General features: G+C 52.5%; 1 protein-coding gene across 3 annotated transcripts in view; it reads left to right on the top strand.

Moving 5' to 3' along the window:
• Positions 1–14,141: 14,141 nt before the first annotated feature.
• Positions 14,142–24,667, top strand: part of BCL9L (BCL9 like) — a 45,993-nt gene continuing 35,467 nt past the window's right edge. For all 3 annotated transcript variants that reach the window (XM_060268466.2, XM_088658052.1, XM_060268465.2), the window contains exon 1: positions 14,142–14,276. The gene's annotated coding sequence lies outside the window, so the exon portion shown is untranslated. The remainder of the gene's footprint in view (positions 14,277–24,667) is intronic.

Here is a 24,667-nt window from a genome sequence, read left to right as displayed (position 1 = left end):
AACATGAGGTGTTCATTTTCTTAGGAGGAGGCGAGAGAGGTGAGCACAGGACAAAGGGAAGCAAGAATTACTGATATAAAGGTAAAGGGACCCTGGACCATTAGGTCCAGTCGTGACCGACTCTGGGGTTGTGGCGCTCATCTCACGTTATTGGCCGCGGGAGCCGGCGTACAGCTTCCAGGTCATGTGGCCAGCATGACAAAGCCACTTCTGGCGAACCAGAGCAGCACACGGAAATGTCGTTTACCTTCCCCGCTGTAGCGGTACCTATTTACCTACTTGCACTTTGACGTGCTTTCGAACTGCTAGGTTGGCAGGAGCTGGGACCAAGCAACGGGATCGAACCGCCAACGTTCTGATCGGTAAGCCCTAGGCTCAGTAGTTTAACCCACAGCGCCACCCGCTGATCTAGAAAAGAGGTATTCACAGTCTTATGTATTTGCTAAGTCCAGTATGCGGATGGATGCTGGCGGACTGTTTTGTGAGGGGTTTTCTCCTGGAGATTCCACTCCCCACCTCCCCCTGTCCAGATTAGTATGCGCTTCCCTTTGTTCTATGAAACCGGAATGCAAATAGATTTCTCTCTCTCTCTCCCTCTCTCTCTGTGTCTCTTTCTTTTTATTTCTCCGTGTGTAAGTAAGGGATCAGGTTGCACTGGGGATTTTCTGCGCTGGCTGGAAGGAAACTAGCCTGTACCAGTTAGAATCAACATTCCATCTTTGCCACACAGTTGTCTGGAGTGATTCACCATAGTGTCTGCATTCAGGGGAAAAAATGCAGAGCAGCAAATGCAGCCATCTTTGCCCATCTTCAGATTCCAACGCAGCCCAGCCAGCTCCAGTCAACATACAGCCCCCCTCTCATAAATGTTGTTTGGCAAAGCAGTTCACTGTCCCTCCTCCCTGGATACTGTGGCCTCAGAACTTGTGAAATGACAAGCCAAATCTGCAATAAGGGAGTGTATGAGAGAGCAATCATTTAGGTGTGTCAGCAGGAGCAAGAACTAGCGTGAAGAGCTATGAGTACACCAATGAGCCCACCCTTGGAAGGAAAACCATAGTTCAGCAGGAGAACACCTGCTTTTGAAGGTCTCGGGTTCAGTCCTCTCCATCTCCCAATAGGGCTGGGAATGTCCCCCACCTGAAATGCGGAGGAGATGCTATGAGTTGGTGCAGAGAAACAATCCTGAGCTAGACGGGCCAAAAGTTCAGTGTAAGGCAGCTTCCTATGTTCCTTTGGACAAATACAAAGTTCCCACTATTCCCTCCGAAGTGGAAATGCAGGGAGACTAAGGCCTCTGGAAGAGGGGCCGGAGGAACCACCTGAAGCCTGGGCTCTTTCCAAGGCCAGTTGGAGGGTACTCTTCTTCCTGAAGACTCACAGTGATGGCACTAGCAGACAGGCCAGCTGCATCAGAAGCCTCTAAGCACCATGACTGAACGTGGAAAGCAGATGGCTGTGGGCCGAGGGAGGGCGGGAGATGCACTTCCTAAGAGGCCTGTGGCTTCCTCTGGCAGATGCTTTGGCAGAGATCTGGCAGGGCCTGGCTGATGGCAAGTCAGGGGCTCTTTTCCTCGGCTCAAGTGAGCCTTAGGCCCAACCCTGCCTTTCCGTGGCTTTTAACAGCCTCAGACTCTGGAGATAAACAGCTGAGGGCAGCCCTCACCTTCATGAATCACTTGTGAGTGATCTTTCAGGCCACTGGACTAGTCAGACCCTGGGTCTGATCTTGCAAAGCAATCTGTATGTTCCTTCCAAGACCAAGGAGCCAATCCCTGCAGGGGATGTGTATGGATAGGATAGGAGGAATAGGAGGAATTTTGTAGCCACCTACATGCAAGATAAAGAGAGAAGAGTGCCGCAGCCCCAGAGTCGTTTGCAACTGTACTTAACTGTCAGGGGTACCTTTACCTTTTGCATGCAAGGACAGTGACTTGCTTGGTGGATGAGACACCTGAGCATACCTGGGATCTCCTGGGAGCAGCTGAATCAGATGTGGCATATTATATGCGAATGCAGTCTGTTTCTGTTCATGGAAGGTGAGCAAAATATATTTATGCTGCTCACTTTACCCCTGGAGTTGCATTCTTCCATTGTCTCCCAAGACAGACAGATGCACACAACACAACACAACAACACAACACAACACAATATAACGGATTAGCCCCAGGATGGAAGATTTATTACACCCTGGATTAGAAAGAGTTAATCCACCTCCAGCTTAATTGACAGTGCATCTTTAGGAGGCGGGATGGTGCCCGGTTTAAAATGGAGGGAATAACTGTTTTGACAGTTGGAAGAGTGGGAGTGTGGTGACGAAGAGGGAAGAAGAGGAGTGTGGGGCCAAGATAGTGGTGGTTTAGGTTAGGCTTAGGACAGGGGTCCCCAGACTACGGCCCCCGGGCCGGATGCGGCCCAATTGGCCTCCCAATCCGGCCCGCGACGACCCCCGCTGCCCGCTGCCGCCGCCCGCTCTTGCAGCGCGCTGCGCGGCGGCGCACTTCCAGATCTGGAAAAAATCACCGAAAATCATTTCTGCGCATGCATATGGGCCTCTCCCAACCCAGAAGAGGTAATTTCCGGTGCACTTCCGGGTCGGGGGAGGTGCACTTCCGGGTCGGGGGAGGCCCATACGCATGCGCACAAACAATTTTCGACGATTTTTCTGGCCTGGAAGCGCGCCACCGCGCCAGTAAATGGGTGTGCGCATGCGCACTGGTGCGCACTCCCCCACCCTCCGGCCCACTGCGCGCGCACTCCCCCGCCCTCCGGCCTGCGGTGGGCACCAGCCTGAAGGCGGGTAAGTCTGGGGACCCCTGGCTTAGGGTAACTTGAAGTTAAAGTCTGATAGAGTTAATGTATAACTGTAACTAAGCTTGAAAACTTATGCATCGTTCAGAAAAGAAAAACCTATGTTCTCAAGAAAATAAAATTCATCTTCTTTTTGTGCCAAAGGTTATTGTGTCTTGGTTATTCTAGCAGCGTATTAAAACTCACAGAGGTGGAGACTCAGAAAAGGGCAAAACTTACCTAAGGAAAAGAGAATAGTTTGTGTCCTAGAGAGTCACACAGGAAGGGCAGTATGGTGAAAACCTAGAGTACCACAAGTTTGCCAGGGTGATATGGCAGACTGATACAGTGGGGATCTGAGTTGAGGGAGTCCCTGTTCTGTAGGCAAGAGGTGGTTCATTCAAATAGCCCTGAGTGTTTGTGAGATCAGGCCACGAAAGCTGGAATTAGACTCTCTTTACTGAGAAGCCCAGAATTGAGGGGTTTATTTTCAGGCGTAAGGAATTGAGTGGGGATTGCTTTACCCCTGTACCCTTTCTTCTCATAATCTATTGGCAACGTCGGCGAGGGGGTTCGTCGTATACAACACAACATGTGATAAGGGACCCAGGTGCTGACTCTTTGTTTATAGCTTGAGTGAAGTTCTGGAACACCCCACTTATCTCATATTTTGAAAATGATTGGGGGAGTGTTGATAGGGCCTTTCCCCCATCCTCCTGCCCGCAACCCCCCTGTTCTGTCAAGTTCTGAACTTCTGGCTCTAGTGGTGGCCTCAGATCTTGGTCCCTCCTTCCAGATTTTCAAAACCCTTTCAGGGTTGAGCTTTCAAACACCTGCCTCAGCCACTCACCTTCCGCTCTCTCCCCAGCAGAACAAAGAGCTCCATTTCCCTTTGATTTCCATGTGTGTGGTGAGTGACAATAGCAGAGCAAGTCAGGACTGCTCAGGAGAAGACTCTCACATCTGCTTCAGCTGGTGGGGATGGATCAGTGACTTTTGTCAGAAGGGAAGTTGCTAAGAATCGGGTGGGAAGGGAGTTTGACGGCTCCCCATCAGTCAAACCCACCCCCGCCGCTGCCCCCAAGCTCATGCAGGAGAAACCAGAGCCGGCCTTGCCTTCATTGTAATCTGTGCTAGGTGTCTCTCTGCCTTGGAACATGGGAAGTATATTTGGAGAATGTCAGTGTGTTTCTGAGCATGTATTGAGCGGCTTTTCCTTTGTCAACAAGCTCTTGCTCAAAAAGCGGGTCTTCCTTAGCTAAAACTTGACCTGTAGCCCGACAGCAATGGATACTCACCTGCCTCTGATGGGCCAGGGGCCAAAAAGCAAAGAGCCCTTTGCCTTGGAAAATGCATTTTCCTTCCTTGCCAGCCTCGAACTCTTGTCCTGGGGAAAGGGTTGTGTGTCTCACCTGTAGGCCTCCTTCCCAGTGAGCCACATGGGTGCAGTGTGGCCTCTCCTTCCTACTCTCTGCATGTTGTCCTAAAAAATGGTGCTTGCGAACTGGTGCTTGCATGATGCCTGGAGACTCAAAGTTTCCTGTTACTTTCTGCCTTTGCCCCAGGAACTTGTGGGGTGATGCACTGTGGTGCTTAGGGGCAGGAGCCTATCATGGGGTTGCATCACCACTGATGCTAGTGCAGGCATCCCCAAACTTCGGCCCTCCAGATGTTTTGAACTACAATTCCCATCATCCCTGACCACTGGTCCTGTTAGCTAGGGATCATGGAAGTTGTAGGCCAAAACATCTGGAGGGCCGCAGTTTGGGGATGCCTGTGCTAGTGCATTGGTTCTCTTCGCATCTAGGGAACATGAGAGCATATTCAGTGCAGATGGCATGGGACTGGTTGCCACAAATGAAGCTTCCATGGACGGTGGGGCTGTGGCCATCACCATTGCTCCCCTGTTCTGGGCTGGACACGTTTAGGTAAGCTCTGGGATAGCTCAGTTGGTAGAGCATGAGACTGTTAATCTCAGGGGTCATGAGTTCAAGCCCTGCGTTGGGGATAATATTCCCGCATTGCAGGGGGTTGGACTACATGACCCCCGTGGTAACTGCCAATTCTTTGATTCTAGGAGTTTGTAGGTGCTGTGCCAGTGATACAGCAGCATCTCCCTCTGTATGGGATTGCTTGGTAAATCTGCATTCATTTGCATATGGGAAAAGAGCAGGTTCCTAAGCTGGGGGTTGCTCCCCTGGATCAGTCTTTGTTGCTAGAGGCCCAGGTGACCTTAGCTGCTAAGGGGGTCGTTTGCCAGCTTCAGCTGGTAAAACAGCCACAAATGTTTCTGGACTGGGATGGCCTTGCTAGTGTAGTGAATGTGCCGGTAACCTCCAGACTGGATTACTGATTTGGGCTCTACAAAGGGCTGCCATCGAGGTAGGTGCAAACTGCTATTGCTTGACTGCTCACTGGAGTAGAATATTTCTAACAAGTCGTCCCAAAGTTAAAATAATTGCACCAGCTACCAATTAGCTACTGGGCTGTTTAAGGTGCTTTGGTGCATAAAACCCTTTATGTCTCAGGACCAGGATGTTGTTGTTGTTTAGTCGTTTAGTCGTGTCCGACTCTTCGTGACCCCATGGACCATAGCACGCCAGGCACTCCTGTCTTGCACTGCCTCCCGCAGTTTGGTCAAACTCATGTTCGTAGCTTCGAGAACACTGTCCAACCATCTTGTCCTCTGTCGTCCCCTTCTCCTAGTGCCCTCAATCTTTCCCAACATCAGGGTCTTTTCCAAGGATTCTTCTCTTCTCATGAGGTGGCCAAAGTATTGGAGCCTCAGCTTCACGATCTGTCCTTCCAGGGAGCACTCAGGGCTGATTTCCTTAAGAATGGATAGGTTTGATCTTCTAGCAGTCCATGGGACTCTCAAGAGTCTCCTCCAGCACCATAATTCAAAAGCATCAATTCTTCGACGATCAGCCTTCTTTATGGTCCAGCTCTCACTTCCATACATCACTACTGGGAAAACCATAGCTTTAACTATACGGACCTTTGTCGGCAAAGTGATGTCTCTGCTTTTTAAGATGCTGTCTAGGTTTGTCATTGCTTTTCTCCCAAGAAGCAGGCGTCTTTTAATTTCGTGACTGCTGTCACCATCTGCAGTGATCAAGGAGCCCAAGAAAGTAAAATCTCTCACTGCCTCCATTTCTTCCCCTTCTATTTGCCAGGAGGTGATGGGACCAGTGGCCATGATCTTGGTTTTTTTGATGTTGAGCTTCAGACCATATTTTGCGCTCTCCTCTTTCACCCTCATTAAAAGGTTCTTTAATTCCTCCTCGCTTTCTGCCATCAAGGTTGTGTCATCTGCATATCTGAGGTTGTTGATATTTCTTCCGGCAATCTTAATTCCGGCTTGGGATTCATCTAGTCCAGCCTTTCGCATGATGAATTCTGCATATAAGTTAAATAAGCAGGGAGACAATATACAACCTTGTCGTACTCCTTTCCCAATTTTGAACCAATCAGTTGTTCCATATCCAGTTCTAACTGTAGCTTCTTGTCCCACATAGAGATTTCTCAGGAGACAGATGAGGTGATCAGGCACTCCCATTTCTTTAAGAACTTGCCATAGTTTGCTGTGGTCGACACAGTCAAAGGCTTTTGCATAGTCAATGAAGCAGAAGTAGACGTTTTTCTGGAACTCTCTAGCTTTCTCCATAATCCAGCGCATGTTTGCTATTTGGTCTCTGGTTCCTCTGCCCTTTCGAAATCCAGCTTGCACTTCTGGGAGTTCTCGGTCCACATACTGCCTAAGCCTGCCTTGTAGAATTTTAAGCATAACCTTGCTAGCGTGTGAAATGAGCGCAATTGTGCGGTAGTTAGAGCATTCTTTGGCACTGCCCTTCTTTGGAATTGGGATGTAGACTGATCTTTTCCAATCCTCTGGCCATTGCTGAGTTTTCCAAACTTGCTGGCATATTGGGTGTAGCACCTTAACAGCATCATCTTTTAAAATTTTAAATAGTTCAGCTGGAATATCATCACTTCCACTGGCCTTGTTATTAGCAATGCTTTCTAAGGCCCATTTGACTTCACTCTCCAAGATGTCTGGCTCAAGGTCAGCAACCACACTACCTGGGGTGTATGAGACCTCCATATCTTTCTGGTATAATTCCTCTGTGTATTCTTGCCACCTCTTCTTGATGTCTTCTGCTTCTGTTAGGTCCTTACCACTTTTGTCCTTGATTATGGTAATCTTTGTACGAAATGTTCCTTTCATATCACCAATTTTCTTGAACAGATCTCTGGTTTTCCCCATTCTATTGTTTTCCTCTATTTCTTTGCATTGCTCATTTAAGAAGACCCTCTTGTCTCTCCTTGCTGTTTTTTGGAAATCTGCATTCAGTTTCCTGTATCTTTCCCTATCTCCCTTGCATTTTGCTTGCCTCCTCTCCTCCGCTATTTGTAAGGCCTCGTTGGACAGCCATTTTGCTTTCTTGCATTTCCTTTTCCTTGGGATGGTTTTCATTGCTGCCTCCTGTATAATGTTACGAGCCTCCATCCATAGTTCTTCAGGCACTCTGTCCACCAAATCTAAATCCTTAAACCTGTTCCTCACTTCCACTGTGTATTCATAAGGGATTTGATTCAGATTGTATCTTACTGGCCCAGTGGTTTTTCCTACTTTCTTCAGTTTAAGCTGGAATTTTGCTATAAGAAGCTGATGATCTGAGTTACAATCAGCTCCAGGTCTTGTTTTTGCTGACTGTATAGAGCTTCTCCATCTTTGGCTGCAGAGAATATAATCAATCTGATTTCGATGCTGCCCATTTGGTGATATCCATGTGTAGAGTCGTCTCTTGTGTTGTTGGAAGAGAGTGTTTGTGATGACCAGCTTGTTCTCTTGACAGAACTCTATTAGCCTTTGCCCTGCTTCATTTTGAACTCCAAGGCCAAACTTGCCAGTTGTTCCTTTTATCTCTTGATTCCCTACTTTAGCATTCCAATCCCCTGTAATGAGAAGAACATCCTTCTTTGGTGTCATTTCTAGAAGTTGTTGTAGGTCTTCATAGAATTGGTCAATTTCACTTTCTTCAGCACCAGTAGTTGGTGCATAAACTTGGATTACTGTGATGTTAAAAGGTCTGCCTTGGATTCGTATCGAGATCATTCTGTCATTTTTGAGATTGCATCCCATTACAGCTTTTGCCACTCTTTTGTTGACTATGAGGGCCACTCCATTTCTGCTACAGGATTCTTGCCCACAGTAGTAGATATGATAGTCACCCGAACTGAATTCGCCCATTCCCTTCCATTTTAGTTCACTGATGCCCAGGATGTCGATATTTATTCTTGTCATCTCATTTTTGACCACATCCAGCTTACCTCTATTCATGGTTCTTACATTCCAGGTTCCTATGCAATATTTTTCTTTACAGCATCGGACTTTCCTTTCGCTTCCAGGCATATCCGCAACTGAGCGTCCTTTCGGCTTTGGCCCAGCCGCTTCATCAGCTCTGAATCTACTTGTACTTATCCTCCGCTCTTCCTCAGTAGCATGTTGGACGCCTTCCGACCTGAGGGGCTCATCTTCCAGCGTCATAACTTTTATATGCCTGTTGTCTTTGTCCATGGAGTTTTCTTGGCAGGGATACTGGAGTGGCTTGCCAGTTCCTTCTCCAGGTGGATCACGTTTAGTCAAAACTCTCCACTATGACCTGTCCATCTTGGGTGGCCCTGCATGGCATAGCTCATAGCTTCTCTGAGTTATTCAAGCCCCTTCGCCACGACAAGGCATTGATCCATGAAGGGGCAGGACCAGGATACTGTACATGAAAGATCATGTCAGCCCTTGATCACTGTGGTCTGCAGGCAGGGACATATCTAGTTAGGTGCACCAAAGGTGTAGGCCTAGGGGGCAATAAACATGGCATCTCTCCACTCTGGCTCCAAGGGGCTAGAAGCCTGCTTGCCCACTCACGGGCAGGGCTCTCTGGGCCACTCCTTGGCTGCTCTGGGTGGTTGGGCAACATGTGCAGGCTGCTCTGGGTGCCCCAGCAGAGGAATCTGGTGGCTGACATGGGCCTTTGCAGCAACCCTGTGGGGGCCCTCTCCCCAGTCGGCAGGCAGTGCTATTAGAAGAGTAGGTGGGATGCTCAGTGGGGCTCAGAGGAAAGAAAGATGGAGAGTTGAAGGAGGAGGGAAAAGGAAGGAAGGAAGGGAGGAAGGAGGAAGAAAGGAAGACAATGAGCCAAGGGAGGAAGGCAGGAAGGCAGACAGACCAGTGGAGGAGGCAGGGAGGGGGGAGGCGGAGCAGAGCAGATTTGACCTCAATGGAGGTCTAAAGGCAACAAAAAGCAAACTTTCTGAGTTTCTTATCCATGGTCTCTCTCAGCTTCGGAGATGCCAATACAGCTCCTTGCCAAGGTGCAAAGGGGCCTAGGTATGCCTCTCTCTGCAGGCGGGGCGTCCTGCAAATACTATTTTATCCATAGGTCTGTTCTTCACAATGTAGGTAGGACCTGGGCCTTTAGTGTGGTGGCACCTGCCTCGAGGAATTCCATCCTCTTGAATATTAGACAGGCACTGTCTGTTTTCTTTTCAGTGCCTACTAAGCTGAGATCTTTCCCAGTCTGCATCTGTGTTACTTGTTTGTTTGTTAGTTTGCTTAAAAAGATGTTTCATCACTTGTTGTCTGCTGCCCTGGGCTCTTGTGGGAAGAAGGGTGGGATATAAATCAATAAATATACTTTACACCGGCAGTATGTATAAGCACATGTGTTTCACTATGACTATGAAAAGACTTGCCTTGATATTTGATTTATTGACTTTGTTAGTGGGGCTTAACTATCAAGTAAGCACATTTAGGATTACAGCCTTATTTTAATTGCCAGTTTTTGATTCAGTTTTGTGGGTGAAAAGCACCTTTCCTTCCAGCAACTTGGGGAGGTGTGCTGTCCCTCCCAACACCATCTTTGTGGCCTCTTTGGGAGAATGTCCTGCGGAGACACTCTGGAAGGGCTTGGAGGGACAAGAGAAACTGTTGCTATGAATGGCTCATTCTTTATGTGTGTGTATGGGGGGGGGGGGGAGAATCGGCCTGCAGAGGAAGAGCCAAACCTGAGAGCAGCATACACACCAGTGAAAGCACACTCAACTGCAGCCACCATCCGGGTTTAATGCAGAGAGTCTTTTCCCTAGCCCCACCTTGAAGACACCAGGGACCTTCTTGCATGCAGAACAGGTGCTTGTCCTTCCCCCTTGCAAAGCCTTGATCCTCCTTCAGCAGGACCCAGAGCATTGCCTGGGGTTGATGGCAGCCTGTGTTGCTGCAACTGCATTGCGTGCAGATGTGGACGGGGCAACATCTGCTTGTGTTGCCTCTTCCCCGCTCTTGCACTTTCAACAGCAGCCTGACATGGGAAAACATGCCAAGGGAAGCTTTTCCAGGAACAGGAAAAGCTTCACCTACTTCATTTCTATTAAATTCATTTTTCTGCACCAGGTTGTAAGTGAAAAGGTAGGAAGACTGGCAGCTGGGTGCAAGGGGGCACTGGAGCCCTCTGCTGTTGCTAGGGGTGCTTGAAGTGTGAGATGGGGGGGGGGCAGAGGGAGAGCTCATGACTATCCACAGTCACTCCCCTCCCTCTCCCTGCAGTTGCAAACAGGGACACTGTGAAGCACTCCCTCCACTCCCCCTCTTCCCGTAATACCTCCAGGCCTCTGCAGGAGGAGCAGAGGATCAGAGCTAAGAGTCAAGGCATCTCTCCCTGCCCTGCTGCTGCACTGCTCACTTACTGCTTCGGAGGCTGTGGTTTGCCATTTCCATGGGAACCATTAGTTGCTAGGCGACTGGAGCATCGTCTGCACTGAGCCCTCGCATCTAATTATCCCATCACAGTGGCTGAGAGGGTCTTGGAGGGAGCAGGGGGATTAAGTCTTCCACCTCGGCAGATCTACTGACAATACTTTAGGCACATTTAAAGGAGCAGCATGCTTTTTTTCACACACACACACACACCAGCCGTGATGATGCTTGATCTCCGCCTCCTGGTACCTCTTGCTTTTCCCACAAATTGGACATAGGATGGACCCTGGCTTGGCCTTTGCTTGGCTCCTCTTGCTTGCAGGCACAGAGCAGCTAACTTTGAAATAGAATATGGCTGTGAGGCCACACGTCCAACCATCAATCTCAAGCCTTTTTACTTGAGGGCTCTGCTCCAGTCCAGGCAAGTAGGGGCTAGAGGAAGGGAAGGCACTCTGCACATCCTCAAAGGCAGTCTCACTTCTGCTCTCGCGTTAGATGTTCCAGAGCCGATCCTCCCTCCGGAAAACAATTGTGAGGCTGACTTGTCATCCTGGATCCCTGGTTTGGTCTCAAGAGTGCTCCCCCCTGGGCACATGATAAGCATCCTGTTACATATCTACATGTCGCAGGTGAAAGCCACAACATTACAGCGGGGAGATCTCCACCCACATTCTAGGAGTCTCTTGGGAAGTGAGCTAAAGAGCACTTTTGTGTTTCTCTGACTCAAGGCCTTTTACCTATACAGTAGTTCCTTTCCCAACCTCAGCAGACCCTTGACCTGCCATCAGGGAGGTACTGGACCCGGGGTCTCTGCAGCAGCCTAGAGACCACTAGCAAAAGGGAGGCTATTGGCATTCAGGGCTGGAGATGCTGGCACAGAGACTCAGAATGGGGACAAGGGACTGGGAGGGGGAGGAGGCATAAGCTGCAGGTGGCTGTTCTCTGGCCCTGTCAGGCCTTCCACATCCCCCCCCCCACCTGATAATCCGATTTACATCCCCCTTTTCTTCCACTGAATCCTCCTGTTGCCATGGGAACAGGATTCTCACTATATCATCAGCATCCTAAAGACACCCTTTCCTTGTCTTCTTTCTGCAGAGGTTGTAGAAGCCCCTGAGACCTGGCAGCAGAAGGGTGGGTGGTAACAGGGGCCAAAGGGAGCCCATGGGGCTGGAGAGGCAATGAGAGGCCTCCACCCTCCACCAGCAGAACATCTGAAACTTCCAAATACTGCAGGCTTGCCTCACCTTGCTCCTCTTTGCAATGAAGCTCACGGACGGAGGCAGCAGTGAGTGGGCTTTCAAAGGACCCAGACTGGGGTTCCAGCTCCAAAAAGGCCTTTGGGGCCTCAATCCGAGGGGTAGTTCCCCACAAATTTCAAGATGCTTTATTGCCCCTATTTTCCTGCTTGGCAGGGGGTTGGACTGGATGGCCCTTGTGGTCTCTTCCAACTCTATGATTCTATGACCTGGTTCTCACAGCATGGAAAAACAGCCTTAAAACTCCCAAATATATTAAATCACAGTAAGCTTGCCATGAAAGCAAAGCACGTTTGATGGAGTCTCCGTCTATGTTTAAACCTTCTTCTTCAGTCCCCAATCATCTCCCCACCCCAGCAAGAACAAGATGCCAGAACCTGCCATGATGCCCTTCTGCCCACATCACACATGGAAGCCACTTTTTCATTTCAGGTGCGCTGGGCCTGGCTGCTCAATGAGGTCAGAAAACCACTCTGCACACGCTCAGAGGCACCTTTATTTATTTCATCCGTTGCCCGGCTGGGACCTGGCTCCGCTGGGTGTGTGTTCTGGCTCCGACGGGACGCACCAGAAGCTGCCGGTGGGGAAGCCGCTCCCTTCCCCGCCTGGGGGTAGCAGCGCGGGACAGACGGCGGAGCCGCTGCTAGCCGATCCTTGGGCGCCAGGCGGCGCTCTCTCCGTCTCCTTTCAGTCCGCTGGGTGCTGCTCGACTCCGCTGGAGGGAGCGGGGGCCCGGCCTGGCCGCGAAGGAACGAGCCGCGCCTCAACAGAGGCTGCACCACGGCATCCCGAGAGCCCGGAGGCGTCCCAGGAAGGCTCTTCCTGCGGTTCTCCCGCGGCCGCCCCAACGGAGGGAGGGAAGGAGAGCGCAGCTGCAGGCGCCCACCGCCCGCTTTACTGGCGCGGCTTTGCCGACGTCTCCGGGCCCGACCTGGGAGTAGGGCGCCCTGTCAGGATAAGAGTCCCGGCTAAGAGCGCCTGCCAAAATTTCCTGCGTTGGCCGAGCCCGCAAATACTCGGAGGACTCGGGGTCCCGCCCGGTCTCTTTCCCGCGGCAGCCCGGACTCCTAGGTTCCCCGATTAAGTCACTCGGTTCCCTTCTCCCACCCGCCACGTGCGCCGCCGCCCCTGTTTATCTTCGGCACAAAACAGCGACGGGGAGCCGGATCTCTGGGTATTTAAAGGGTTCTGTCACTTTCTAAAGCTGCCTTTCTCTTTCAACGCAACGCCCACCCCATGTGTCCACCAAGTCAAGTCCACGCGCTAAGCCTGGCCTCCGCCTCAGTGGTTCCATCCCTGGAACCACACTTGTAATCACACTTGCGTGGTTGGTTCAAGGATGTTACGCCGTCACTCGTGAGAAAAGGCTTTCTTTCGCCCTGCCTCGCAACACGTGCAGACTTTGATCGCTTCCTTAAGCTGGATCCTTGGAGGCGCCTTCTAACGAGGGGGCGCGCACGTGCCCTCACTCTCCTCCAGGGCCCACGCGCGTCAATGAAATAGGGCCGTCGAACACCCAGCCTTTGCGTTTGCTCTCAAAATTTTCGGACATTCGACATCTGTTACTCCGAACCAACTGCGACGGCCATGGGGGAAAGCCCCAAGCGGTCCTTGCGACGGCCGAGCTTGCTTTGGGCCGCCCACTGAGGAGAGCGGCCGAGAATCGCTCGGGTGGGCTGGGCTTGCCCTACCGCCTGCGATGGCGTTGCGCAAGGCAGGCGGATGGTGATAGCAACCCCCTTCGGTGGCCCTTCCAGCCAGTCGTGGGCTACGGCGCTCCCCAGAGCGGGCGGTGCTTGGTGGCGGCCAAGGGCGCTGCAGCTTCCAGTCCGTCGAGGAAGCCAGCCTGCTCGCTTGCCGCCGCTGGCTCCCAGGTGGAGCGCCACCTTCCAAGTAGGAGCACGTGGCGGTGCCTCTTCTGTCTGGGCAGTTGTGCCCGGCCTGGGGACGCCGAATTCGCTGCTCGCCCGCCCTTCAAGCTGCCAGCCGGGTGCTGGTCCCCGACAGGCCGCTGGGAGGCCTCGCCGAAGCGGAACCAGGAGGAGGAGGCGGCGGCGGCTCTTATTTTGACACGGCGGCGTCGGCGCCTGCCTGGAGTAGCTCCTCGTCTGAAGCGGAGCGAGCGCTTCTCTTCCCCCCAAATGAGCAGTCGGAGGCGGGCAGAGGCAGGCGGACGCGGCGGCGGGCGCTGCCCGTTGGCACCGGCGGCGTCTTCTGGGCAGGGCGAGGCCGGGCCAGGCGCAGCGGCAGCACGAAGGAGCGACGCGGGAGCCGCCTCCGCGGCGCGGCCCGGCAAGTGAAAGCGAAAGAGGCGGCCCGGCGGCGCTGGAGGAAGAGGAGGAGAAGGGAAGGACTGGCCGCCGCCGCCGCCGCCGTGCGTCCCGCCTGTGCCCCCGCCTTGCCGAGCAGCAGCAACCGCGGTGCTCCTGCGGCGGCCATGGGCGAGCCCCGCGGCGGCCTCTCCTGAGCAGGTAAGCCGCGGCGGAGCGCCCTGGGCCGAGCGGGTCATTGTTTGGAGCCGCGGTGCCAGGCAGGCTGCTTGCTTGCTTGGGCCGCGCCTGGGCTGCCTCCGCGGGCCTCGAGCAGCCCGAGCCCGAGTGCTGCCCCCGAGACGGCGGCGGGCAAGGTGAGGCCTCTGTGCATGGCCTCTGGGCACAGTCTGCCCGCAGGAAGGAGGCCTGCACGTCGGGTCTCTGCTGGCGGGGAGAGCTGCCTTGGGTACGTGACTCGTCCCTCTCGCAGGCAAGACGGGACAGAGCTCCTGTTGCTGCGGCTCCGCTGGCAGCGGCAGAGATGGTTTCTTGGCTCCCAGCGTGGCTGGGAGGGGGGCAGCGCGCCTGCTCCCCTACCTTTTGGTGCGAGCAGCCGGCCACTGTGGAGCAGCTCACCTGGCGCTCCTTGGGACAACGATGGCAATGATGCCATTGGCTGAGACCCCCGGAGGGGAAGCCTCATCTTGGCAGGAGGTTTTTTTGGGGTGGCGTTGCGTGTGGAGCTGGGGAGAAGAAATCAGGAAAGCCTTTGGGTGCCAGAACCTGGCCCTGTCTTCCCCAGATGTTGAACTCAAACTCCTCCTGGCTTCTGGTGGGTGTTTCCAGGTGGGACTAAAGCCCTCCTGTGGCAAGAGCCATGTGGTGGTGGTGTCCAGCAGTTCCGCACCACAATCCCCTCTGCCACCAGATCCCATGTAGTTTTGTCATCTTCTGCCTGGAGGATCTCTCTCCTGCTGGCCTTCCCAACAAGAGGAACCAGCCCTGGGCAAGGTCTGTTTGCGAGCTTCCTTGGTGTGCCACTGCCATGTTGAGCCTGCCACAAGCCACGTGGTTGTGTGTGTGTGACCCTAAGAAGAGTGACTTGAATAGAGCGGTGGTGATGTCTCCATCCAGGAGCCCTCTTTGACCTCTGCCTGGAGAGGCGCCTGGCACTTATTTCCTGGCTGTAGGCGGGGGCAGCTTTGGATTGTGATCTTCTGCCTGTGAGAACAAGCTGTGTCTTGGTGCACTACCATAAACCTCACAAGTCTGGAACTGAGGGGTGGCTTTGAAATGTTTTAACATCTTCCCTGGCAGTTGGGGCAGGTGACCTGTTAGGGGCATGGTGTCTCTGGCCCTGAGCAAGGTAGTTTCAGGAATTGGCCCAGTTGAAAGTAGCTGCTGCACGGAGGAGGCTGACTCAGAGTCATGAAACAGGCCAGCTCTTGGGTTGCTAGGCTGGGCCTGGGGGCCGCTGCGGTCCCAGGCTGCCAAAACATCTTGGCAGCCTGACTTGCAGTGCCACAGAGTTCTTGCCTTTATACACCTGGACTAGTTGTATGGGACAAGAAGAAGCAGAGAGGTTATCGGTCTCCCCTGCCAGGCTGCCTGAAGGCTCTTATTACTTTCTTCAGGTGACCAACCTAGAAGTGACTGGAAAGTCTGCTTTGGGCAGCTGGGCTGCCTGATTTGTGCTTTTGCCTCTGCTTACACTCTGGGCGTGATTCCTTCCTGGCAGATTTGGGCAAGGTGATCCAGAGTAAGCTCCACAAAGTTCTGGGAGTCTTCTTGCCCCCCCCCCCCCCGCTTTGCCTGCACAGGATGATTGCAGCCCTAGGTGGCAGGCAGGCACTTGCAGGCTGCTAGCAGCGGTATAAAATTTCCAACTTCCTGGGAATCATCTGGCTTCCCTCCACCCGGATCTTTGGCCTGTTTCTCTGCCCTTCCCCCACCCCCTATGGTGTCAAGGTGCTGCTTCTGCCACCAGGGAGGTGTTCAGCAGACAAGGCTGTTTATTGGCATTAGCTAGTTATCTGGTTCGAATCCACAGGACTGAGTGAGCTCCCCTTGCTTGCTCCTGCCAACCTAGCAGTTCGAAAGCACGTCAAAGTGCAAGTAGATAAATAGGTACCACTACAGTGGGAAGGTAAACGGCATTTCCGTGTGCTGCTCTGGTTCACCAGAAGCGGCTTTGTCATGCTGGCCACATGACCTGGAAGCTGTACGCCGGCTCCCTCGGCCAATAATGCGAGATCAGCGCCGCAGCCCCAGAGTCGGTCACAACTGGACCTAATGGTCAGGGGTCCCTTTACCTTTACCTTTACCTTAGTTCTATGATTCAATGAATACCTACTTCAGAACAAGGGAAAGGGGAGAGAGCCAGCTCAGTTTGCTTCCTTTACCTTTACTTTTAGTCATCTGGTCATAGGTTCAGGAGTGCCAGCGATAGAGAGAGATGTAAGTGAGAGATGCATCCAGGAATTGCATGTGACACTGTGGGTTTCTGGGGTGCACCTCTCAGATTGTGTGGCCCCACTCTTTGAGCAACCAAAGCAACCAAAGAGCTTTGGCCCAGCCTTGACAAGGGTGTTGGACGGTCCGGGTTAGCCCACCTCATTATGTGTGCAAAAAAAATCTGATTCTTTATTTTGGTAGAGGTGGCTGGGGGCGGGGGGAGGAGCAGAATTCCATTTAGCCGAATGGGCACTGTGTGTGTTGGTGGTGAGAGAGACCTGTCCATGCTACAGCTGGTGCTTTCCAGTCACCTGGACTTATAGGGCTGTTCCTATTCTCTGGATCACTCGTGCTAATGATATCTCACCTGGCACTAAGGAGGGTGCTGCCTGTTCCATCTTCAGGACTCTAAAGGTGCCCTGGCAGGGAGCATATCCGGGACAGAGCTGTAAGGCCTTGTGGGTGGCCATGTGCACTGTTAGCTGAGCCACAGGCTCTGTTTGCTGAATGACTGGGGACAGCATCCCCCCTCTCTCAATTCCTTTGCATGTTCTCTTTCTTGATGGATGCCCTGCCTTTGGCACTGTTTGTAGCGGACGCTCTGGGTCTCCTGGTATTGGGTTGCCTCTCCTTGGAAGCAGCTGCATGCTTAGGCATTGAGTGTCTTTCCATTGTGCCCCCTCCTGTCTTGGGCTGGACCAAGTCCCTCTGCCACTAAACTCCTGAGATTCTCCTGGTCTTGTTTTCTGCCTCTAGTTGTGGGGTTGTAGACTGCAGCCTCCACCACACACATGCCTCTGTGGTGTGAAGATAAACATTTGGCTTTGGGGATGGGGTGCTGAGCCCCAAAGAATGAAGCTGTGAACTGTTGAGTGGGCAAAGTGTGTGAGCTTGCTCCAACTGCTAGGCATGACACACTTGTCACTGCAGTATATATTGGTTAAAACTCAGAAACTGACCAAAAGCAGGGTAGTGAGAGGTTGAAATGTGGTTGCTTTTTGTCCTTTTCTGATAATCTTCTTGATCTTCTGCTTTAGGCCCAAGCCGGCAGCCTAAGTAGGACTTGGAGGGCTAGAAACCTGGCTGGCGTTTTTGGATTTCAGCAGTAGCTACCGGTAATGAAGGTAGCAGTTTCCATTGCTTTCAACTTAAAATTGCCCTGACCTTCTGCCTTGACACTTCATGGATTCCTGGGTTTCTGTCTCTGCTGTCTCTTGGGGAATTTTAGTGCACCTCTTTCCTCTCTCCTCACCCCATTGGTAGGTTTGTTCTTGCGTTGTTCGTCAAGAGGGGAGCAAGTAGGGATTCATCCAGGGAATGGCTGCAAAGGGGTTCCTTACTCTATTGGGGTGGTTCAGCTGTTGAATGATACTAGGGTGATATCCTCAGTCCCAGCAGGATACTCCTTGCCCAAAGGGCTGGGTAAAAACTCTTTGTGGAGAAGGAAGGGATGTAAAGAGCTGGCTTGTTCTAAATCAGACCCATTGGCTCATCCAGCTCAGTAGTGGCTGGCAGTGGGTTCCCCGGGGTTTTAGGACGGGACAAACTAAGATGCTCTACCACTGAGCTTTCGAGACAGGACCTATGTGCCCTGCCAGCAATTGAGTATGGGGACTGATGGGATCCCATCGCTACCTCTGCTACATCCTGGATTCCAAATTTCTGCAGGCATCTTGTAAATGAGCCTGTGATAGTGCTCCCCCCACAAATGTGGCTGGGCCTCACCCCAGAGCAGGCTGCCTCCTATTGAGACAACCGGGAGGAGGAGGAGGAAAGAACTGTTCGCCAGCTGGGCTTTGACCTCAGGGTGTTGCTATTGGGTGTTGAGCAAGACAAGTTGAGCCTGGTTGGAACTGCCACAGCTGCACCAGTGGCCAGCAGCGGTGGGTCGACGGGCTGAAAGCAGCTTGTGTCCTGCTTGCCTGCCTGCTTCACTGTGGCCTGGTTTGAACTCCTCCCTGGCAAAGGAATCCACTGGGCCAGGCAGGCAGGCAAGCTGAGCTCCCACCAGCCCAAACAGGAGCTGCCACCTAAAGTCTCTGGGGCCTGGTGTAATGCCCAGCAAATCAGCGTTGCTTGTGGAGGTCTCTGCTGGGGGTGGGAGCGGTGAAGAGTATGTGTATGTGTTTCTAGGGGGGGGGGCGATGTGCAGCTTGGAATCGGCTCTTTGCATGGCAAGAAAAGTGCTGAGTCGAGGCTTTCCAAGTGACTGTGGCCAAAGCCCAGCTTGGCTGCCAGAAGCAACAGAGCTGGAATTTCCTCTGCCGGGTGCCAGCTCATCTCAGGCTGGCCAATGTGTCTGCGACAGGGCCAGGGTGGGGGGAGGGAGGGGGGCTCCTGGAATGGGAGGGGGGTTTGATGAGAAGCCAAGGACTACCCCCCTCCTCCTCTTCTTCCTCCTCCTGCTTTATGCCTGGTTCTTATTTTCTCTCCCAGGACTGAGCTGTTTTGCATTAGGAGGAGGAGGAGGAGAAGGCTGCGTCCCTCCCTCCTCCCCCCACCCTACTCCTGCCCTGCTCCAGGGGCTCCCCATGCAGCTGCTAATGAGCTGAGCCTCCTTGGCTTCTCTCTTCTAACCCCCCCCCCCAATCTTTGGCTTCACTTAGAAAATTTTACTGCCGATTCTGGAGGGAGGAAATGCCAGTAACGGCTGTCTCTTGTTTTTATGAGGGGGTTCCAGCTGAAAGGGGAGAGACCAGGGTGGGGGCTAATGTAGCCCAGCCACTCCCCATTCTCAAGAATCACTTCTAATGAGGAGCAAGGCTGTGCTGGTTTTATGGATAGGATCCTGGCCACACAAGTGATGGAGACTGGTGAGTGGGTGGGTCTCCGTCATGGGAGGGCAGCGTTCTAGATGTCAGCCAGCGACCTGAGACTCCTGCTAATAGCTCAGTTGGTTAGAGTGGGTGCTGATAACACCAAGGTTGCAGGTTTGATCCCCTTATGCGGCAGTCACATATTCTTGCGTTGCAGTGGGTTGGACTGGATGATCCACGGGGTCCCTACCGACTTTACAATTCAATGATTCAATGTTGGATTAAAGAGCAGGGGTGTGATGCTCTAACCCAGAGTTTAGCAACGCTCTTTGAACCCTTCACAGGGGGTTGGGGGCTCATGTTTGGATGAGTCACACAACTCTTCACGGATCTTTCATAAGTTTTCACTCTTATCAGCTTCACTCCATTTCAAGTCCCCAGCCTCCTTCCCCATCTCAGACTTGCTTCTAACCTCAGTTGGTTATGTGCCCCTCTGAATCTTCAGCAGCCTCTTCCGAGGGGGGGGGGTGCAGCATGGTGGTACCAGCCCCTTAGCTGGTGCTTAAATGAAGCAGCTGCCACTGCCTTCCTGGGCTTTGAAGAGGTCACTCCTGCTTGGGCAGCCTAGAACGGAACCTGCCTTTGGGGCTGTCATCTCAGTTTGTTGTGGCTTCCTCTCCCCCCTTCATTGTGAAGAGGCCCGGCTGCCCCTCCCAGCTGTCCCCACATGCTACCTGGCTGCCAGAAGGATGTACTTGAGCATGTGCAGGTACAGCATTTGTAAGGAGGCATGGTGGCCAGCAGCCACACAAACCTCTGCAGCAGCGTTTGGAATTTGCCAGGTGCCAGGCACATTTTGAATGTGGCTGTCAGCCACTTGCGACCAAGTGAAGATGCCTGGGTGCCAGGATGGTGCCTGACATCTCCATCATCTGGAGGAGGTGCATGCCTGGGGGGGGGTCCCTTGGATCTCGACTGTTTTCACACACTAGCAGCACATCCTGTAGAATTCTGTCTGTGGCCTTTTATCTGCACAGTCGGGATGAATTTCAGGAACCATAAAAGTCGCATCGAAAAATATGACTTAGGAGCCGCCTGGCCCCAAAATGACAGCTAGGCATTCTGTTTTGGCGACTGTAACCCTGGTTTAAGGAACCATTTGGTACCTACCTTATATATCTGAGTTTCTAACACTGCTCTGCAGAGAGCAAATAACCACAAAGGGGTGGGGTGTGGGGTGTTGAGGTAGATCATACGGAGGGGCTTGATAGTTTGGTGTGCCCTGTGGCCCACCTTGATTTTATTGTTTCACCTTTTCATAAGCTGCTTTAAGGTTTTTTGTTTTTTTTTACAATCAAGTGGTATATAAATTTTATGAAATAAATAATAGGGGCAGGTTGACTTGACCCTTAATTGTCTTGAGCTCCTGGATGGCGGCTAACGGATTGAGGTTGAATCCTGACAAGACAGAAGTACTGTTCTTGGGGGATAGGGGACAGGCTGGTGTGGAGGACTCCCTGGTCCTGAATGGGGTAACTGTGCCCCTGAAGGACCAGGTGCCCAGCCTGGGAATCATTTTGGACTCACAGCTGTTCATGGAGACACAGGTCAATTCTGTGTCCAGGGCAGCTGTCTACCAGATCCATCTGGTACGCAGGCTGAGACCCTACCTGCCCGCAGACTGTCTCATCAGAGTGGTGCATGCTCTTGTTATCTCCCACTTGGACTACTGTAGTGTGCTCTATGTGGGGCTACCTTTGAAGGTGACTTGGAAATTGCAATTAACCCAGAATGCGGCAGCTAGACTGGTGACTGGGAGTGGCTGCCGGGACCATATAACACTGGTCCTGAGAGACTTGCACTGGCTCCCAGTAGTTTCTGAGCACAATTCAAAGTGTTGGTGCTGACCTTTAAATCCCTAAACGGCCTCGGGCCTGTATACCTGAAGGAGCGTCTCCACCCCCATCGTTAAGCCCGGACACAGAGATCCAGCGCCGAGGGCCTTCTGGCGGTTCCCTCACTGCAAGAAGTGAGGTTACAGGGAACCAGGCAGAGGGCCTTCTCAGTAGTGGCGCCTGCCCTGTGGAACGCCCTCCCATCAGATGTCAAGGAAATAAGCAAATATCCTACTTTTAAAAGACACCTGAAGGCAGCCCTGTTTAGGGAAGTTTTTAATGTTTAATGCTGTATTGTGTTTTTAATATTCGATTGGGAGCCGCCCTCAGTGGCTGGGGAAACCCAGCCAGATAGGCGGGGTATAAATAAATTGTTATTGTTATTTTATTGTTATTCTCGTCATCAGCCTGGCTTTGCAATTTCAGGCTGTTTTGATTGCAGGCGCACTTATCCCAAACATAATTAACAGAATCTGTCCCATCTTTGCACATACAGTAGACATTCCTCCAGGGCTCTCTGCCACTCCAGGACTGATTGATGTGGAACCTCCTCTGTCTGGATGGTGCTGATGCACTGGTGCATGGTTATTGGTTTTGTTTTTAAACCAATGCAGCAATTGTGGTGATTTCTTGGGCTCCACAGTTCCTCTGCATTCTGAGGCAGATGCCCTGGAAGGCTTGGTCAACAATCTTGATGAGCTATCAGCTGCTGAACTAATTAGGCCTGAGCTTCTCTGTTGATTATTGTCAAGAGTTCTAGGCTCCAAATGCAGATGAAGGCCAGCTCGCTTGGCTTAAACGTGGAGATAGGAAAGAGCTAGGAACTCAATAAGTCTTGCTTTCTCATAGTACCACTAATGTTGAAAGAATTATTTCTCACTATAAAGCTATTGAAAGTATATGTAGCTCTTCCTCTCCTTGTTGGGGGACCAGCATTCTGTTGAAATAATAAAAGACCCTGGGGAGGGTAGGACTTGTTCAGACCAGGGTGGAAGAAGGCTGTGTAGGTGGGGCTTCGAATTCCTCCAAGAGTTGAGGAATATATTTTTTTCAGTCATGCTGATGCAGGTAGGCTTCCGTCAGTTAATCAAAGCAGTTTGATCGATTAAAACTGGCAGCTGCATTTCTAAGCTTGCATGTCATGCCTGCTTTGTGAATTCTCCCTTGTTGGGATACTGGCTGCAAAGCTGACCTCTTTGTGTCACACACACACAGGTGACCAGGCTGCCCATTGATGACAAGAATGACCTAGCATTTCTTGCAGGGGTGGGGAATGGAGACTACATTGATCTTAATGCCTTTTTTGTGGATTCCCCTTCTGTATAGCACTGGGTTGTACCCACTTGTATGTTGCCAGTGCTAGTGTAGCAGCAGGAGTTGTACTTAACAAATTTACGTTAGCTGTTATGATTTAGTCCTGAATCTTTCCATGTTGAGGTTCTGCATTGCAGGGGTTGGACTAGATGACCCCCCAGGGTACCTTCCAACTCTACAATTCTGATTCTGTGGTCTCTGGCTCCTCCCTCCCCGCATTCCTTCCAGCATGCCTTTGGTATGGCACCAGTTCTTCATAAATTGCTCCTCTGTAAGACAGACAGAGTTTCTGAGGTGTGCCTAGCATGGGCTGAGATTCAGGATTTGGTGAGAGACTTTAGGTGTATTTGCACAGCTCACTGATATGTAGTACATATCTCCTCGGGCCAAGGTCCTCTGATTGCAAGGGGGAGAGTTTCTGAAGGGGAGTACCATCTTCCCCCACTGGGTGTGGGTCAGGAGGCAGATTACAGGCGGGTGGCGTTGTGGGGAGGGGGACTGGGGGAGGCAGCTGCTTGAATGCTCTGGTACATAGCTGTTAGAAGCCCACCCATGAGCCACCTCTTTCTCCCCTCCTGCAATTCAAAGCAACATTCCACCCCAGAGCACAGCAGGGAATGAAAAAGGCAGCTGGGCAAAAAGGATGCAGAGGACTTGAGCGAATGAGCCAAACTGCAACCTGCATGGAGGAGATTGAGAAGGGGGTGGATTTGGCATGTGTTGTGCTCGTGAATCACAGTGGCTCTGCTCAGCTGCTTGATGCTGATTGCAGCGGCAATCTGGGAGCCACAGGTGTGCTGCCACCCTGGGTTCCGTGATAGGAGAAAGGTGAGATTCCATGCAGAAGGAAAAAAATGAAATGCGACGATGAACTTGCCCTGGGCTAGCCACAGCTTGGGCAATCTTTGGGGTTCCACCTGTGTGTCTCTGTGTGTGACTTTTTATCCTTGGGTTGGGTACGTCCCTGAACCCACCAGGCGGGCTCTGTCCTGTTATGCCACTCAGTGGCAGAGACACTCTGCTCTCTCATGAGTGTTGGGAGAGGCAGAGAGCACAGCGCAGGGTCTGAAGTGCCAAGGCTTCAGCTGGGCAGAGGCCGGTTGGTCTGGCCCACCCAAAGTGCCCTTTGGAGGGGATCTCTTTGTAGCTCGGCTTGTTTTTCTGCCTGGCCGGGGAAGGGGGTGGGCGGGCAGTGACTGCCTCCCACATCTCCTGTGCCATAAAATGGAGCATAGGAGGGTGTTGTTCTGTCAGCTCAGTAGGCTTTCCCTCTGTGAAAAGAAGCCGGAGGGGAGGGAAGAGGGACTGGCCAGGCCGAGCCAGTCTGGCCGCTTCTGCTTTCCAGGGGTGGGAATGCTCCCGAGCCCCCCCCTCCACCCCGCTGCCTTCCGGGCCTCTTCTCCTGCCCTTTGTGTGTTCTGCAGGCTCAGGGGCAGATGCCTGGCTGCCTGCAGAGGCGGCAGGGGCTGCGGTTCTCCGGCATCAGCTGCTCCCAGTCGTCGTGGATGAGCGTCAGGCAGGGGAAGTGCGCTGCCCTGGGTGGAGGGAGGCCTCGCGCCAGTCCCCCCTCTCGGGTCTCGCCTCTTTCCTTCTGTCAGGAATGCAACTTGGGAAGGCAATTTGATTTGGCAGCTGAGGCGAGCCCAGCAGTGAGGGACAGGGTTGGGGGCGGGCGGGCAGCAGGCAGCTACTGCTGCAAATGTGAGCACACATTTTGCAGAACTGGACTGGCAGCGGTGGAGGCGGCTGCTGCTCCCAGTGGGGCAGGGTAGGGAGTGCTGGAGCTTCACCCGCTAACCACTGGAAGCCCTCCTCTCTGGATTGCAGCTCAGGTGGTGGTGGTGGTGGGATTTCCTCAGGGTCTGCCCATAAGTTGTTGTTTTTTCCCCATTTCTGCAGCCTTCAGGGTGGTTCAACACCTCCCTTTAAAGGAACACTCTTAGGATGCTCCATTCCATCCCAGGTGATTCTCTGGCTTGCATAGTGCATTTTGTGATGCGCCATTCCTGCTCAGCTAGGGCTGGGGCCTGAGACTCCTGCTGTCTGGTCGGGGGAAGCGGGGAGAACCCTACTTTCAGGGAGGGGGCATGCCTACCTCCCCCTCTCTGGCTCCAGCTGTGTGGACTACAGTGGGCAAGAGAACCAAGCACCTTTCCTTCCTGGCTCCTGCAGTGTGTTGGAAATCAGCTGT

The sequence above is a fragment of the Zootoca vivipara genome, chromosome 14 (genome assembly GCF_965207765.1).
Source record: "Zootoca vivipara chromosome 14, rZooViv2.hap1.1, whole genome shotgun sequence".
NCBI classification, from domain to species: Eukaryota; Metazoa; Chordata; class Lepidosauria; order Squamata; family Lacertidae; genus Zootoca; species Zootoca vivipara.
The sequence above is the reverse complement of the archived record's forward strand: the minus strand, read 5'-3'. Positions and strand labels throughout refer to the sequence as shown.